Raw genomic sequence first — 15,950 nt, forward strand, 5'->3', positions numbered from 1 at the left:
CAGAATAATGGCCTGTCAGCTGCCTCTGGTGGGGTGGGTTCTGTAATACAGAGCCTGCAGCTCCTGGCCTGGTTTGGATTATACCATGTCTGGTGCAATGTAAAATAATTCAATTAATGGCAAATATCATCATATTAAAAGGAGAAGGTAGCATAGACCCTAAAACAGAGTAAGCAATAAATGCAGCTACTGTAGTGGTTGTTTTTATTAGGCACATCTAACGTGCATAGGCAATTGTGGGGGTGGCTGAAGCCTACAGATGTTTATGTCCTTTAAGGATGTGAGTACTTTGGAACCTGCAACCCCTACTAGGCCTAAGATTCCAGGGCTTCAGTGGGAGTAAGGGGGTGACTGGGCTTGAGAAGGTGGACCAGGTCCTAGTTTTGGGTAGCAAACAGGACAGCTAGAGGCCAACAAGCCGATATATTTGGGAAGGGAGCTGAAAGAGCTGTGGGTGGGGAGGCAGGGGGTCTGGGTTCCAGTCCTGATTTGCCATCATTGTCATGCAGCTTTGGGCTCTTGGGGCCTCAGTAGCCTCTTTGTTCAGAAAGGATAACATGGGGGTATCAGGAGAAGGAGGTGAGGCAATGTTTGTGCAAAGCCCAGGATACTGGCTGTACCTTTGATCCTTCCTGTCCCTCGTCCACTGAGTGGGGAGGCTCTGCTACAGCCCAGGCAGGTCTGCCACATGGTAAAATGCTAATTCCCACGCTCTTTTCTTATGCACTGCTCAGCTCACAGCACTCCTCCATGGAAATTTTCCTTAGCCTTAGAGAGCAAGGGGATAGAGTGTCATATAAACAGCATTAGCTCAGAGTGCAATCCAGTCCAGTCCTCGTTACCTGCTTGCCCCATGGCTTGGCCTCAGTTCCCTCTTCTATGAAAATAAAGGGGTGACTCAAGGATCTCAGTGACTTACCTTTCGAAGCAACTACTCTGTAACAGGCACTATTTCAACCATTTTACGTTTATTAATTAACAATCCTCACAACAGTCCTATGTGTTAGAAACTTATACTATCTGCTTTTTACAAGTGAAAAGTAACAGAGAGGTTAAGTAACTTGTCCAAGGTCACACAGCCAGTAAGTGCTAGAATTGGAATCTGAAGCCAAGCAATCTGGTTAGAAAACTTAAAATGAACTGCATCAGGACTAAATAATACCATCCAAACAACCTGGGCTTTCATCAGACCCTAAACCATAATCCTATTATAGAGAGAAGCAGTAATAATAATTATATCTTTGTGATGTTCTAGGAGGCTGTAGAGATTGTTCCTATACCTGGTGGGAGGTTGAATGATATTCTGACTAAGATACCTGATCCTGGTAGCTCAGATCTCTTGCCATGGATCCTGTAAAAGTGTTGCTAGCTGTATATACTCTGTAGAACACCAAGGTATGCAGGCCTTGCCCTCCCACTTACTTGCCTTCGTCTGGCCCACCCCCCATCACCCTGCAGAGCCCTCCTGGGCCCTTGGGGCTGTGCTGTCTGCCAAGACTTCCCCAGAGAAGGAAACCATCCCTCCCAAACACCACCCATGCCTGCTTCATTTCCCTCTCTCCCCAGGCATGGCATAAGTGACGTGAAAGCTTCTATCTCCAGACCCTTGTCTTCAAGAGGAGTGCTGGCCTGTCATTGAGCGTGCCTGATTACCATGGTAATCACCAGCGAATGGCGTGATTTTATAATATATTTCCATCTGAAATATGAACAGGTGTGCTGGGGAAATCAACATTTATCAACAAGATAGGTCTAGGGAGATTAATATTGAATTTAGGATTGCTCAAGGAAATGGAAGGAAGGAAGGAGGGAGGGAGGGAGGGAGGAAGGAAGGAGGGGAGGAAGGAAGGAGGGAGGGAAGGAAGGAAGGAAGGAAGGAAGGAAGGAAGGAAGGAAGGAAGGAAGGAAGGAAGGAAGGAGAAATATCTTCCTTGCAGGGAAGGAAGGAAGGGAGGGAGGGAGGAATATCTTCCTTGCAGGGAGGGAGGGAAGGAAGGAAGGAAAGAAGGAAGGAAGGAAGGAAGGAAGGAGAAATATCTTCCTTGCAAGGAAGGAAGGAAGGAGAAATATCTTCCTTGCAGGGAAGGAAGGAAGGGAGGGAGGGAGGAAGGAAGGAAGGAAGGAAGGAAGGAAGGAAGGAAGGAAGGAAGGAAGGAAGGAGAAAGGAAAGGAAAGGAAGGAGAAATATCTTCCTTGCAGTCAAGGGCATTCCAGCCTGACTTCTGACCACTCCCCCAAGGAAGGGAAGGACGGGAGGGAGGGAGGAATATCTTCCTTGCAGGCAGGCAGGCAGGCAGGAGGGAAGGAAGGAAGGAGAGAGAAATATCTTCCTTGCAGTTGAGGGCATTCCAGCCTGACTTCTGACCACTCCCCCAACAGATGCTCCTTTCCTGTCCCTCCCGAGATGGTCTCCCACCCTGGCTTCCAAGCTTGTCACTCACATTCCTCCTGGCTCTTCCCTTTTCTCTCTCCTTCCCGGTGCTTAACTACCTGTCCAATCCCACCAGCCCTGGGAAGCCCACCCAGCCCCCAGGAATCTCTGCCTCCTTGACCACCTGCAGCACCCACATTCCCCACATCCAGCATAGGAGAGTCTTTCTCCACAGCTGGCTGGAAGGCCCCCAAGTGACTTGCATTCATCTGCTGTGTAATTCAGCCACCAGGCACAAGCCTTGCTCAGCCATTCAGGATCCCTTATTGGTTGGGGACTCTGGTCCCACCCACTGTCCTCAGAAAAGACAAGCCTCTGTTGAGCTAAGAACTTCTCTATTTACCTAGGGCCCCAATTGAAGACATCACCAGGACAACCTCTGGGTGGCTGTAGAGCAGAGCACCACAGCCAGATTGGTTTGTTCCTGCTGGAGAAATGGAATTATCTGCATTGTGGTATTTCTTCCAGAGGTAAAGGCAGCAGAGGGCATCCAAGGAAATGGCAAGGCAGTTTGATCTTTAAGCCTAGTGGTCCCTGGCATTGTTCCCTCCACCCACTTCAAAATCAATGGGTATGAGAAGCCACACTCGTAGGGCAAGGAGGGGTCTTCCTGCTGCTCAATGGCCACCCTTGGTGGGGGAAAGGTAGGGCCCCGGAAGAGGCAGCCTTGCCCAGAGGGCCCTGGCACAATGGGACACATGATGGGCTCCACTGCTTTGCCCTGGATCTGTCAGCGTCTCAGACACAGAGCAGGCCAGGGTTTTTCTGTCATTGCAAGCAGGAGAACAGAATGGACCTGATAGAGGCTTCCACATGAAAGGCCTTCGTCTTTACTTTCAAGTAGACAATGCATCAGAGAAGTTGCCAGACCCGCTCTGACGATGCGACAGGCATCAGCTAATATTTTGATTTTAATAGAATGAATAATAAAGAGCCCCAAGTGTCTCTCAGAACTAATTTTGAAGAACATATTCTGCCACATGTCCCTCTAGTTGGATCAGGCTCCTAAAGAGATCATAACAAAAGGTTTAAACCAAAAAAAAGAAAGAAAGGTATTCCTCCACCAACTTTTCTCTCTTTTAATTTCCTTCTTGTAATGCTTCTCACAGAACAGTAACTTATGAAAGGATGAAATGAAGTTGGAACAAGAAGCAGCAGGCAGAAGAGGCCCGACGTGGCAGCCCTTGCTTTTGTTCTGCAGTGTGAATGGCTTTGCGGCAGATGCCCTCCCTGAGATGCCCTCCCTGAGCATGGCAATGTGGGGCCTCCCGGGCAGACAAGTACCAAATACATTTAAGGGAGAGGGCACTGCCTCCCTCCACAGGGGTCCGCATGAGTCAGGAGCCTGGCAGGAAACAGGTGGCAAACTCCAGTTTGTAGACAATTTGGAGAGTTGAGTTCAAAGGCCAGTGCCAGGTGCAGGGAACTCTCAAGACCCAGTGCAGTACCCCAGGGCTGTGAACACCAGGGAGCTGTTACACCCGGGGGCACTAAAGGGGCAAGGAGAAGGAGGGGCTGCTGGAAGCAGAGACAGTGAGGGTGGGGTGGAGGGGCCACCTTACCGGGGCTGTGACCTCTGGTCCAAGGATACAGCCAGTCTGAGGCCTCCCTGAAGAAAGGGATACAAGGCATTAAACACCCCAACCCCAAACCCCAAACTGCCTTCCTCCATTCTCCACTTAGGGCCCTACAGGCTGAGCTGACACAAGGCCAGAGGCAAGGGAGCCCACTGCTGTGTCTGCAGGGGTCGGCCTCCCGGGGCAAAAGAAGAGCGGAGTGGGGTGGGAGGGGCAAGCACAGGCCTTGGCCCCAAGGTGGACCCAAGTTCTCAACACGCCAGGCCTGGCCTAAGGGCTGATGTCATGGCCTCCAAGAAAGTCCACAGCTCACAGACACACATACAAACACACACACGTGTATACACACACATGCACACACCTTCCTGTTGACCAGGGATTATAGTTCCTTTTGCCAGGAACACAAGAATGATGGCACTGTCACAAAAGGTTTCCCTGGAAGAGGAAAAATGGGGCCATAAATGAATCCACACTGAAATGCCACCTCGGGTCCCTTACCCAGAGAGGAGGAGCTGAAGGAGGGGACTAGAATAGTTCTAGCAAGGTGCCACAAGAGTCACCAGGAGGGGGCCTTGAAGAAGTGCCAGCCAAAAGGAAAGGCTTTTGCAGATGAGGACACCTGAGTTCTAGAAGCTGAGGCCTGAGGGTGAAACAGGAGGGTGAGGGGGCCACTTTACTGGTGGAAGCCACCCTCTAGCAAGTGCTGCTTGTTCTTGGCTCACGGTCCTGCTCCAGACCAGAAGTGGCTCTTGGAAACGTAGACAGCTCTCAGCTCTGTGTCCTAAAGGGGTTTATGCTGATGATAACACCGCCAGTGAAGTCATAGCTCCCGTAGATGTCCAGCCCACACTATGGGGGGCCTGGGCCAAGTATTTGCAGGCATCATCTCTTTTAATTGTTCCAAGAGCATGAGGTGGGCATGGCCCCAGAGGAGGGTGCAGAGACGCGAGAGGTCAAGTCACTTCTCCAAGGCCACACACTGAACCCAGATGGGTTTGATTAGGAACTCCTCCCTGGCCTGGCTGCCTGCTGGCAGTCCCCTGGCTGAGGAGAGTCCACTCCTACAAATAAGAGAACATCTTTCAAATATTGGAACATACATTTACATTTTTTATTTGGGAAAATTTTTAAATTACAGAGAAACTGCAAACATAAAAATAATCCAAAGAATATCCTTATATTCTCATATCTCAGATTTACCTGCTGTTCGCATTTTACAGCACTTGCTTAATCATTTGTGTTCTCTCTTACACACACACACACACACACACACACACGTGTTCTTCCTGAACCATCTGAGGGTAAGTCATACTTCAGCATGTGTTCCCAAGGATAGGCATATTCTCTGACATAATCATAGCATGGTTGATCAATACATTTAACATTTATACAACACTTTAATCTATCCTTTGTATCCCTATTTTGTCAGTTAACTTCATAATGTTCTCCCCAGCATTTCTCCCTCCAGTAGATCTCATCTAGGGTCGGATATGGCATTTAGTTGTGTCTCTTTATCTCCTTTAAGCTGGAACCTTTTCACAGCCTTTCTTTGTTTTTTATGACATGGACATCTTTGAAGAATACAATGCCCCCACTTACTTGTAATACAGTATATTCCCTCATGTTGAATTTGTCTGATGTTTCCTCATGATTAGATCTAGGTTTTGTATTCTTGGCCAGAACCCTGCATAAGCCCTCTTGGTTCTTCTCAGGTCATCATCAGGAGGCCCTCATTGGTGATGTTAATTTTGATCTTTCAGTCCAGGCAGTGTCTGATTTCTCCATTATAGGATGATTTTTTTTTCTGCCTTGGAACTAGCAAGTGGTCTATGGGTAGACATTTTAAAACCATGCAGTACCCTGCTCCTCATTGGTCTCTCCCTGTGATGTAGCACCCATTGATGATTCTTGGCTCATCCAATCATTAACACGAGATTGCACAATGATGCATTTCCAACTCCAGCACTGCCTCCATTCTTGCCAGTGGACCCTTGGCATTCTACTGTAAGCAATAGAATGTATTTATGTATTATCTGCATAGAATGATGAACTCTGGTTTTTCCAGTGGTTTAGAATTTCTCACCTATGATATTTTGATACACCACTATCCCTATTTTGAGTATGTTCTTACTTTCTGGTATAGAGGAGATTTCCAGGCTTATCTTGCACCTATCCTGCACCAGCCCTGGAATCAGTCATTTCTCTGGGGGGCTCTGGTTCCTTTTATCGAGGAATGGTATTAGACACCCAGATCTGGGTTTGCTCATTGCTGTGTATCTTTGCACCTTGGCCCTTTCAGGGGACAAAACTAGGAAATGCATGCATCCATATACCTATACATCCACATATTATTCACCCATACACATGCACATACACTTACATATTTGTATTTTAGAAATCGTGAATCCACACCAATACCTCTAATTCCAATCCATCTCTACTGGGTTGTTTCCTGCCTTCCCCCTCTCATAATTGCATGTCCTTCTTCAGCAGTGAAACCTGGGCTCCCCAAACTGTCAACAAAATTCACTCATTTACTCATCCTATATCACATCTAAAATACTCTCAGAATTGTTTCACCCAAATCACTACAACTAACAAACCTCCTTCCCTTCATCCCCACCTCACCATGCCATGTTCATAAATTACTAGGATTAGTCTTTCCTTCCTGATTTTTTCTATCCTTCAGGGTGGTTATGGTCTTTATTTGAACTACAGTTAGGTTTCTTTTTTTTCAGTTTGAGGGGTTTTTTTCCTTCTCATTCTTATTAATTTAATTTTTAAAGATATGTAGGACATTAACATGCTTTCAGAAGTCAAACTATACAGAAAGGTATAGTTAGATATGTCACTCTGCTTTGAAACCCATTGCTTCCTTGTAGGTAATCAATTTAATTGTTTTCTTCTTATGCATCTATTTATTTGTATAAAGAGAAGCAAAATTATATGTTGTCTTATTTCCCCTTTCTTACAGAAAAGGTAGCATATATATAGATAGATAGGTAGACAGATATAGATTTAGATGTATTTACATTTTACTTTATTCATTCAATAATATTTCCTTGCAATCACTTCATATCAGTCCATAGAGGTCTTCCTCACTCTTTTTTACAGCTGCATAATACTCCATTGTGTGTATATATCATGGTTTATTCACTTGCTCTCTTACGGATGACCACTTAGGTGGCTTCTCATATTTTGCAACTACAAATAATGCTAATTTGCTTGTGCATGTGTGTTTCATATGCTTGGGATTCTAAAAATGGGATTATCAAGTTGAAGAGGGTGTAGTTTTGTTAGGTGTTGCCAGATTCCCCTCCATGGGGTTGTGTCAGTTTGCATTCCTGTTTTCCCACGACCTTGCCAACAGATGCTATTGTCAAGTTTTGGAATTCTTGCCAATCTCACTGGTAAGAAATGGTATCTCATTGTAATTTTAGTTTTTACCTATTTTATTATAAGTGAAGTTGAAATTTTTTTCATGTTTAATGATCATTTTTACTATTGCCTTTTGTGAATTATCTGTTTATATCTTTTGTCCATTTGCTATTGGATTTTTGGTTCTTTGCCCCTCCATTTTTAAGAATCTTTTATATACTAGTGACATTAGCCCTTTGTGTATGATATATGTGACAAATATTTTCTCCCAGTTTATTATTTGCTTGTGACTTTACTTATGGGAATTGTCATATAAATTTGTTTGTATAGTCAAATTATCTAATCTTTTCTTCTTGCAGCCAGGTCAGCCAGGTTATAGAAGAATTCACCCATGTGGAAACATAATTTTTAATGGCTATACAATGCTAAACCATAATTTTCATATAGATTCTAAAAGATGAATTGGAATTCTAGGTTGATGGGGTGGAGGATGAAGGAGGGAGGGCAGATGGGGAGCCAGTCTGGAAGCTGGAGCAAGCCCTGTTGATTTTAGGATGGGGACAGGGGACAAGTGGTGTCTGCCCTGTAGCGATGGACATTCACACGAGGCATCAAGATCAGTCCCCGTGACACAGTCCAGTGATAGGACCCACTAGGAAGGGCTGTGGACTTTGGAGGAGGGAGAGGTCCTTTGGGTTGGGCATTGAGTCTCTGGGGCAGGGCCAGGACAAGGATGAGGCAAGTGAGGCACTCAGTGTAAAATTTAAAGAGGTGCTCACTCTCAGGGGCGTGCAAGTGTAGGCCTGGCACCTGACAGTGAGTGCCTCCTTAAGTGTGGTGCCCTAGGGCCTCACCTGCCCCCCACCACTGCCTGCTCTTCCTTGGGGAGAAGAAGGACTTGTCAGGCCTTGGAAAGATACAAGTTGAATGGATGAGAAAGGGGTATGTATCGTAGACCCTGAGACTGTGTGTGGGAGAAGCAGTCCATCCATGAGGGGACTAGCCCAGTTAGGAGTGGTGTGGTGCTAGAAAAGTGGGCTGGGAGGAGTTTGGATTTTATCCTGAAGGTCCTGGGAAACCACTGCAGGACTTTAAGAAATTACGCCAAACTAGGGGAAATGGAGATGATAACAGCCACTTCCCAGAGTTGATGTCAAGATGAAATGAGATAATCTACATAAACCTTTTCAGTTGGTGTGGGGCCTGACGTGGAGTGGAAGCTTAATCATCGTGAGTTTCCTGGACTTTGAGGGGATCTACTGATTTTCTTAGTCAGGTTTGGGTCTAACATCATAAACACAGCAGGACTGTTCAAATCACAGTGTAGGAATAGAAAACTAGCAAAACTTGAAGTAAACTAACTGTCCACTCCCGTCTGGAAACATCTTGGGAAGAGGAAGACGGCATGTTCAAGAACTAGAGGAAAGTCAAAGCTTTCAAGTTGCTCCAAGGCCTCCATTCTCAGAACGGAAACTGAGGCCTGGGAAGGCTCTGCAGTGAGTTCATGGCTGTGCCAGAGGCTCCTCTCCTGCCCCACACTCTCCTCCCACCACCCCCTAGACAGCGCCTGTGCTCGGACAGTCTGTGAGTGTCTCCTCCCTGAACTGTGCTGACCTTGAAGGCAGAAAAAGCGAGAAGCAGACAGGACCAGGCGGCCCTTCCCACCCCCACTGTGGCAGGCTGGCCTGGGACAGAGCAGAAGGCCCTCTTTGCCCCAGGCCAGCTCCCTGAAGGAGGGGCCGCCCAAGGAACTGAGGGCTGTCATTGCCCTCGACTTGCCAGCCCAGTGAAGGCCATTCCCTGTGACCCTGTGGGCCACGCCAGTCAAGTGTGTGGGAAAAATAAGTGTGCAACGATGTGGTGGGTGTGTCTTTCAGAGCTCACTGGTCTCCCTCTCCCCCAGCTCCCGCTGATGGAGGCCAGGAGGACGCCTGAATCTCCCAGACACACTCATGGAGGCAGGGCACACAAACTCGGCTCCCAGCTCCCAATGCTCCCACCTGCTTCAGGCCTGCAGTTCCTGCTGAGAAACCTAACAGGTCCTGGGCAGATTCCCAGCCTCCAGTCCTCCCTGCACCCCTGCCTGCTCCACCAGGCTGTGCAAATGGCTGCCTGACAGGCCATCATGACATTTAAGGGCACTGGGAAGCCCCTGATGCAGACCCATCTTCCCACCGGCTTAAAATCCATTCTCATCCTTAGCCTCCTCATGTCCTGTCTGTGGCCGAATCCACTGCCACCTCTTCTCAGATGCCTTTCTCAAACTCCAGAGGAAGAGTGGCCTTCTTCCTCTGCCTACAGCCTACACAGTAGGTTTCAGCTTTTGGGGCAGGCCTGGCCACATCTGTTTCTTGTCCCAGGTAGCTGTGAACAAAACTGTCTGCCTCTTTCAGTATGAACTACCCAAGAGCTGGAGCTACTTCTTATTTGGCTTTGATATCCCCAAATGCATGGATTGAGTGACTGACATGAAAACGGAAAGACCACAGGCTTCAGATACTGGAAGGATTAAGCTTGAAGTCTGGCCTGATACTTGCCAAGTGGCCTCAGGGAAGCCACTTACATTGTCTGAGCCTCCATTTTCTCATCCATTCAACAGGATGATGGTATCTACCTTGCAGGGTTGTTGCCCCACATAAAGTAGTCAGAGTGCCCAGCCCAGGACCTAGGATCCGGCAGGAACCTGTTGCTTCCTTCACAGATGCCTACTATGTGCCTGCTCTGGGCCAGCCTCCAGGGCAGCCAGGGAGACAGCAAGCTAGGACTCACGCGCAGTTCCGGAAGCCTCTGTTGAGAGCTGTGTGTCTGGGTTGCGCTGGGGCTGGGGCTGCAGGGATGGGTACAGCATCCCTGCCCTCCAGGCATTAATGGTCATTCCCATCATGGGCACAGTGGATTTTCCAGGTTCCTTCCAGCCGCGTAGTTGCTGAGATCAGCTCCTAGAATTTGGTGATGGATGATTCCTGGGATATTCTTCCCAGAGTGAAGGGCCTGGCCTAGGTAGGGGAAGTGAGGGCTAGAAGAAGAGAGGAATTCAGAAGAAAGAGGGCTGAGGGCCTAACCTCAAGGAGTGCCCAGTGTGGCATACCCATTGCTCTCTAGGAGGGGGTGAGATGGCCAAAGCCAGCCTGGGTTCCTCCCTTAGGGAAAACAGGTGTCAGCCAGCTTGGGGAAGAAGTCACAAGCTGGGTTTTGTCCTCTTGTTTAACTTGGGGCCAGGGCTGGGAGCACTGGACCATGGGGCTCCAGAGCTCAGGCAGGGCCAGAGAAAGAGTTAAGTGAGACCTGGTGCCATCTTCTTCTACTGCCAAGGGAGTCTCTGGGTCCAGGCCCAGCAGATTGGGCCCTGCCAACCTCAGGTTCCAGATTGAATGCCCCACTTTCAGGTAGGCGGCTGGTAAGAGACAGTTGAGTGTAGGCTGTAGGCAGAACCCAGGGCACAGCTCCTTGTGGGACCAGAAAGTGAAGGGTCCCTGCCCTGTGGGGCGGAGAGAGGGCTAGTCCTGGCGAAGGCACCACACTCCCATGAAAGGCCTGGGCAGCAACCACAGAGGCCTCTGCAGTCGTACAGGGGCGGAGTGGGGGTCTCTGTCGTCTGTTAGTGCAAAAGGGACAGGTGCAGAGGAGTGGGGTGGGCCTAGTGAGGTGACTGAACTGAGGAAGGCTCTGGGAGAGGCACCTCCGGATCCCAGGCTTTGAATGACTTCGTAGGTGTGGAGGGGCTCTCTCAAGAGTACTTGCTTACTCTGTTAAGGTGTCAGTGGCTCTTTTTCTCCTCCTGGCCTCCTCTAAAGGTCTGAGGACCAGTGGGAGGGCTGGCCCCATCCCCTGATCCAACATCCTAGCCATGCCTTCCTGAACATGTCTGAAAATGCTTATCCCTGAGGCTGCCCCGGGTTTGGTGAGCTCCCCTGGGTGGGAAGTTTCTCTGTGTTCATGATGCCTCTCTGCCTCCCCTCAAATCCAGCATTTCTCCAGGTGGGTGGATCTCAGAGACCCCAGCTCTCATCTCAGCCTGCACATCCTTCTCTGGAGAGGCTGCCAGGCCCCCCAGGAGCTGTGATGGATGAGTCGCTGTTCAGGCCCAAATGCCCTTGCAGAATAGGAAGGCTGGATACTAGTTAGCTAGTGGGGTGTGGGTAGAGGGCTTCTTTGGCACAGGCCTGGCAAGCAGGTGCCCATCATTCAGCACACTAAGAATACTGAGGCAGGATCTTTGGTCCACTTGCTGGTGATACAGTGGAAGGCAGTTAAGCAGCTGAGAACCCCGTCACCCCATTGCACAGGCCATGAGGGCACTCTTGAGGCAGATTTTGCTGGGGGAAGGTGGCCTTTGTGGGGAGTGCAGTTCAAGTGTGGCTTTCAATGAATAGATAATGAAGTGACATTTTAATTGTGTTTCTGGCAGGTCAGGAGAGGTGAGGGGTGGGAGAGTAGATGGAGTCAGGGAAACACAGAGACCTTCCATCCACTCTCCCTCATAACAGCGAGAACAGAGACTTTATCATCCAAAATGGGACACTTCTGTGCTCACTTCAGCAGCACATATACTAGAATAGGAATGATACAGAGATTAGCATGGCCCCTGTTCAAGGATGACACGCAAATTCGTGAAGCAGTTCATATTTTTAAGGAAAAAAGGGACACTTTTGATAGTAAAAGTGGGCATTGTTATTATTATAATCATAAGAAAAAAACATGTAAAATGGGACTTTCCCTGGCAAACACGAGATTTCATGAGCCAGTATGCTTGGCTGTGTTTTCTCCTCTCCAGTTGCCCTTGATAAAGAAGAAAGTGGACTGCACAGTGCTTGCCGGGTATTAATGGGTCATATGGCCTGTGGCAGGACACTTCACCTTTCTGACCCTCGGCTCCCTCATCCATAGTTTCCTTCTTTCATTCTCTAGCTATTCTTTTGTAGTACCTTCCATGTGCCATGTGCAACACAGTGTGCCAGGTGCTGCGAGTTCAAAAGTGACGATGGCAGGGCCCCAGTGCTGTCAGCTCCCTGGGATCCCTGACCTCTCCGGAGACACAGCTCTAGCCCATGAAGTCATGTGATTTAGTTTGGGGAGCCGAAACCGCTAGTAACAGCAGGGTAAGGCTGTCTCTGAAATATGTCCAATTGAGTGGTAAGGACAATGGCAAGGCAAGGGACTGGGAGGTGAGGAGTACTGTGCCCATTTTATGGAAGAGGAACCCAGGATGCAAAAAGATGGGACAATGTGTGCAGCAGCATATGCAGTAGGAGGTAGAGTCCCAACCCGAGGTTGCCTGAAAATAAAGTCAGTGCACTTTCTTACAGCTCACCTTTCTATTGTGTAGCCCTTGCCTTCTCCCCATGCCCCATGCAGCCATCTGGACAGCAGACCCCGTGGTACACATAGACCCCCTTGGGGACAGGGCATGTGCCCCAGATCAGTTGCAACATTCATCAAGGGCTGCCGGGGTGTCTTACCTCAGCCACTTCCCTTCTGTTTGCTCAGATTCCACAGCTGAGAAGTTGATCCAATAAATCTTCTGCTTCTAATCTTCCAGAGAGGTGAGGGTCAAGGAGAAAGGTGTGGTAAGTGTTCTGAGCTGCTCTGAGAAGGGGGATTGGTATAAGAAGCCATGTTTATGCCTGATGCAAGAGACACAAGACCAACATTATCCTTTACGCAACTTCCATGAAAATGTAAACTAGGACATTGTCCCAAGCATGGAAAATGATTTGCTGAGTCTTATAGGACAGGTGATAAGCTTTCAAGTCTTCTAGCTCTTTAATCTAGTGTCCCTTATCTACAAGAGCTGCCTTCCCCTATTTCTTCATCAGCACCTAAGAGTTGGTGTTTACATTTTATTAATAAAAATTATTGGTGAGATTGAGCAACTTAAATCATGTTGGTGGACATTTATATTTCATGTTCTTCCTTATTGATGCATAGGAGTTCTTTGTATATTATAGATTTAAACCTATGTCTGTAACTTATAATGCAAATATTTTCTCCCAGTCTGTTTTTAACTTGGATTGTGGTGTTTTTGTAATCAAATCTACCACTTTCCCCCCTTATAACTTGTGGGGTTTGTGTCATGTTTAGAATAACCTGCACGTCAACCACATATTTGTCAAACAAAAATTTGCCAGTTTCCAGACCTGAAAACTTTGGTGCAGGGATCCCAGGAGGTGGTCTCGCAGCAGTAAGCCTTTTCCAAGGACCTCTTTGCAGGGAGCCTCTGACCTAAAGGCCCAGGACAGCTTAATCAGCCTAGGCCTCACCCTGAACCCTCACACAGCACCTGGGCTCCTGCCAAGCTCTGCCCTTTGCTCCCCATGGGTTGGAGCCTGATAAGAAGCTCAGTGAAGCGAATATTGACTGTGGCACCCTCAGAGTGTGTTGTTCTGGTCACCAAGGCCAAATCAAAGCATGTGGACTTGTTTTTCCTTCTGGTAGTCCTTTCCCCTCCCTTCTCTCTTCCCCACACTCTGAAAGGGATCTGAAACCCTACTAAAACTGTTTTATGTGGGCAGTCACCTTTATCCGACTGTTGCTGCTCTTAGGGAAAGCTTTTCAGAGCTGAATACAGAAAATGATCTTTTCAAACATACCGTTCTGTGTACTTTTATAAGCTCTGCAGTCATTGCCCTAGCATCTTCTCAAAGAAACCTGGAAACCCTGTGGCTGTTGTGTTATACAAGAAGGAAGAAACTCAGGTAACCAAAAAAGGACTATTAATTGTTTCTGGCAAGGGGGAGAAAGATCGCTTTGAAAAGCTTCTTGGAAGGACCCAGAGTCTACTGGTGCACACGCACACACAAACACACACACACACACACACACACACACACACACACAATCTAGCGATGCAGTGGCCTGCATTTAACATTTCCAAATAGGTAACTCAAGTGTTAGGTCTGTGCTGAGTCTGGTTACCTTTGATGTCCCCCATACCTTAGTGCCACAGGCTTTCAGGGTGCATTTCTTTGTTAGGGTGCAGGGCTAAGTAACAGTTAACTCCAAAGAGAAAAAGCAAGAGATGGAGGCCCCAGCACAGGAGCAGCTGGAAGGAGGAAAGAGCTGGGCCAAAGGCTCAGAATAGCTGAGTTCTGGCGCCAAAGGGTGAAAAGGGCAGAGGAAATGGGTAGGCTGGGGCCTGTGGGAGGGGCAGGTTGGACTGGGAGGGGAAGTGAAGGCGGTTGTGAGAGATCACTTGTCGGTGGAAAGCTTTCAAAGTGGAGATTCAGGAGTGGGCGGGAGGCCTGGAAGGGTGGGGGAAGGGTCTGGATATTGCCTCCGGCCAAGGAAGGACCGGACACAGGACTACCTCCGGATGGCCATTGTGCAGAGAGCGGGCACAGCCAGCTTGGGTAGAAGGGTAGCACGAGGTTCTGAGGACCAGAGAAGGGTGGGGCTGAGCAGGCTCTGCTCTGTGTTTCCAGCTGAGGTTGAGGTCAGAGGAAGAGGCGTCTTTCCGGGGCCGGGGGCTGTGAGTGGGGAAACAGCCTCAACTTCCCCCCATCCAGTAAGGACAACACAACTGAGCCACCTTCTAGTTCAGGAGGCGCCCACTAGGTGCCAGAGGCTTGTTCCAGTGTGGACAGCAGCTTCCAGGCCCACTTCAGCAAAACCATCACCAAATGTGCCCAATATGGTCCATCTACGGCTCGCCCTGGCCACCTGTGGCAGTGTAGTGCCCGGGCCCCTGGACGCTTTGGGGGTCACTCCTTGCCCCATCTGCCTGCTGGAAACTCCTTTTTCTTGCCCCCTAACATGCTGCTTCATTGGTCCTGTCGGTAACGCTCAGGACCAGGCCAGGTGCTTCTACCTGCTGGAGACCGGGGACCCTGAGCTTCCATAGGACTGGCCCTCCCTGTGATGACATCACTCATGTCGGGACTCCCACCCCAACGGCATCCCTGGGAGGGAGGCAGGGAGAAACCGGGGGCCTGAGAAGCAGAGAAGTCCAGCTTACTGGTGAAGAGAGTTGACTCTGCAGACACAAAGGGCAACAAGATATTGTGTGATTCTTCTTCTATGAAGCATCTATGATAGGCAAATTCTTCCTACCCAGTGTTCTTATTTCTCCCAAAATAAACAAACAAATAAATAAATAGAAGAAGCAAATTCTTAGAAACGAAAAGTAGATTAGTGGTACCAAGGTTCAGAGGAGGGGAACGTTGGGAAGTTATTGCTTAACAGTTACAGAGTTTTTACTTGGGTTGATGAAAAAGTCTTGGAAATCGTGGTGATGATTGTACAACACTGTGAATGTACTTAATGCCACTGAATTTTGCCTTAAAATGGTTAAAATAACATTTATGTTACACATATATAAATATAAACATTTACCACAATTTTAAAAAATTGTTCTCCTATGAAGAGGCAATCAAAGAGCTCAGTCAAAAAATCTGAGAAAAATGTATTATGCAGTGTGCCAGACAGGCATGCCATACTGTTAATAAGAATAGTTGGTCATTTTAAAAAGAGGGAAAGAAAGATCCAGCTTTGAATCCAGGCCCTACTAGCTCGACATGCAGGCCTCTCCCCACCCCTTACCCAAGTTTCCTCATCTGTAAAATGAG

General features: G+C 48.2%; 1 protein-coding gene, 1 long non-coding RNA gene and 1 other non-coding gene across 13 annotated transcripts in view; 2 read left to right on the forward strand and 1 right to left on the reverse strand.

The window, feature by feature from the left end:
• The window catches only part of ZBTB7C (zinc finger and BTB domain containing 7C), a 384,618-nt gene that overhangs the window by 230,554 nt on the left and 138,114 nt on the right, over positions 1–15,950 (forward strand). For 3 of the 11 annotated variants that reach the window (XM_077975042.1, XM_077975039.1, XM_077975046.1), the window contains one exon: positions 1,567–1,657. The exons of the other annotated variants lie outside the window; for them this stretch is intronic. The gene's annotated coding sequence lies outside the window, so the exon portion shown is untranslated. The remainder of the gene's footprint in view (positions 1–1,566; positions 1,658–15,950) is intronic. 11 annotated transcript variants of the gene reach the window in all.
• On the reverse strand, positions 625–13,578 carry LOC144336436 (uncharacterized). The gene is made up of 3 exons (XR_013408239.1): positions 12,846–13,578; positions 3,994–4,040; positions 625–768 (listed from the first exon to the last, which is right to left on the reverse strand). It is a non-coding gene; the product is annotated as an uncharacterized LOC144336436 (long non-coding RNA).
• On the forward strand, positions 11,913–12,016 carry LOC114673936 (U6 spliceosomal RNA). The gene has a single exon (XR_003724774.1). It is a non-coding gene; the product is annotated as a U6 spliceosomal RNA (small nuclear RNA).

The sequence above is a fragment of the Macaca mulatta genome, chromosome 18, assembly GCF_049350105.2.
Source record: "Macaca mulatta isolate MMU2019108-1 chromosome 18, T2T-MMU8v2.0, whole genome shotgun sequence".
Classification (NCBI taxonomy): domain Eukaryota; kingdom Metazoa; phylum Chordata; class Mammalia; order Primates; family Cercopithecidae; genus Macaca; species Macaca mulatta.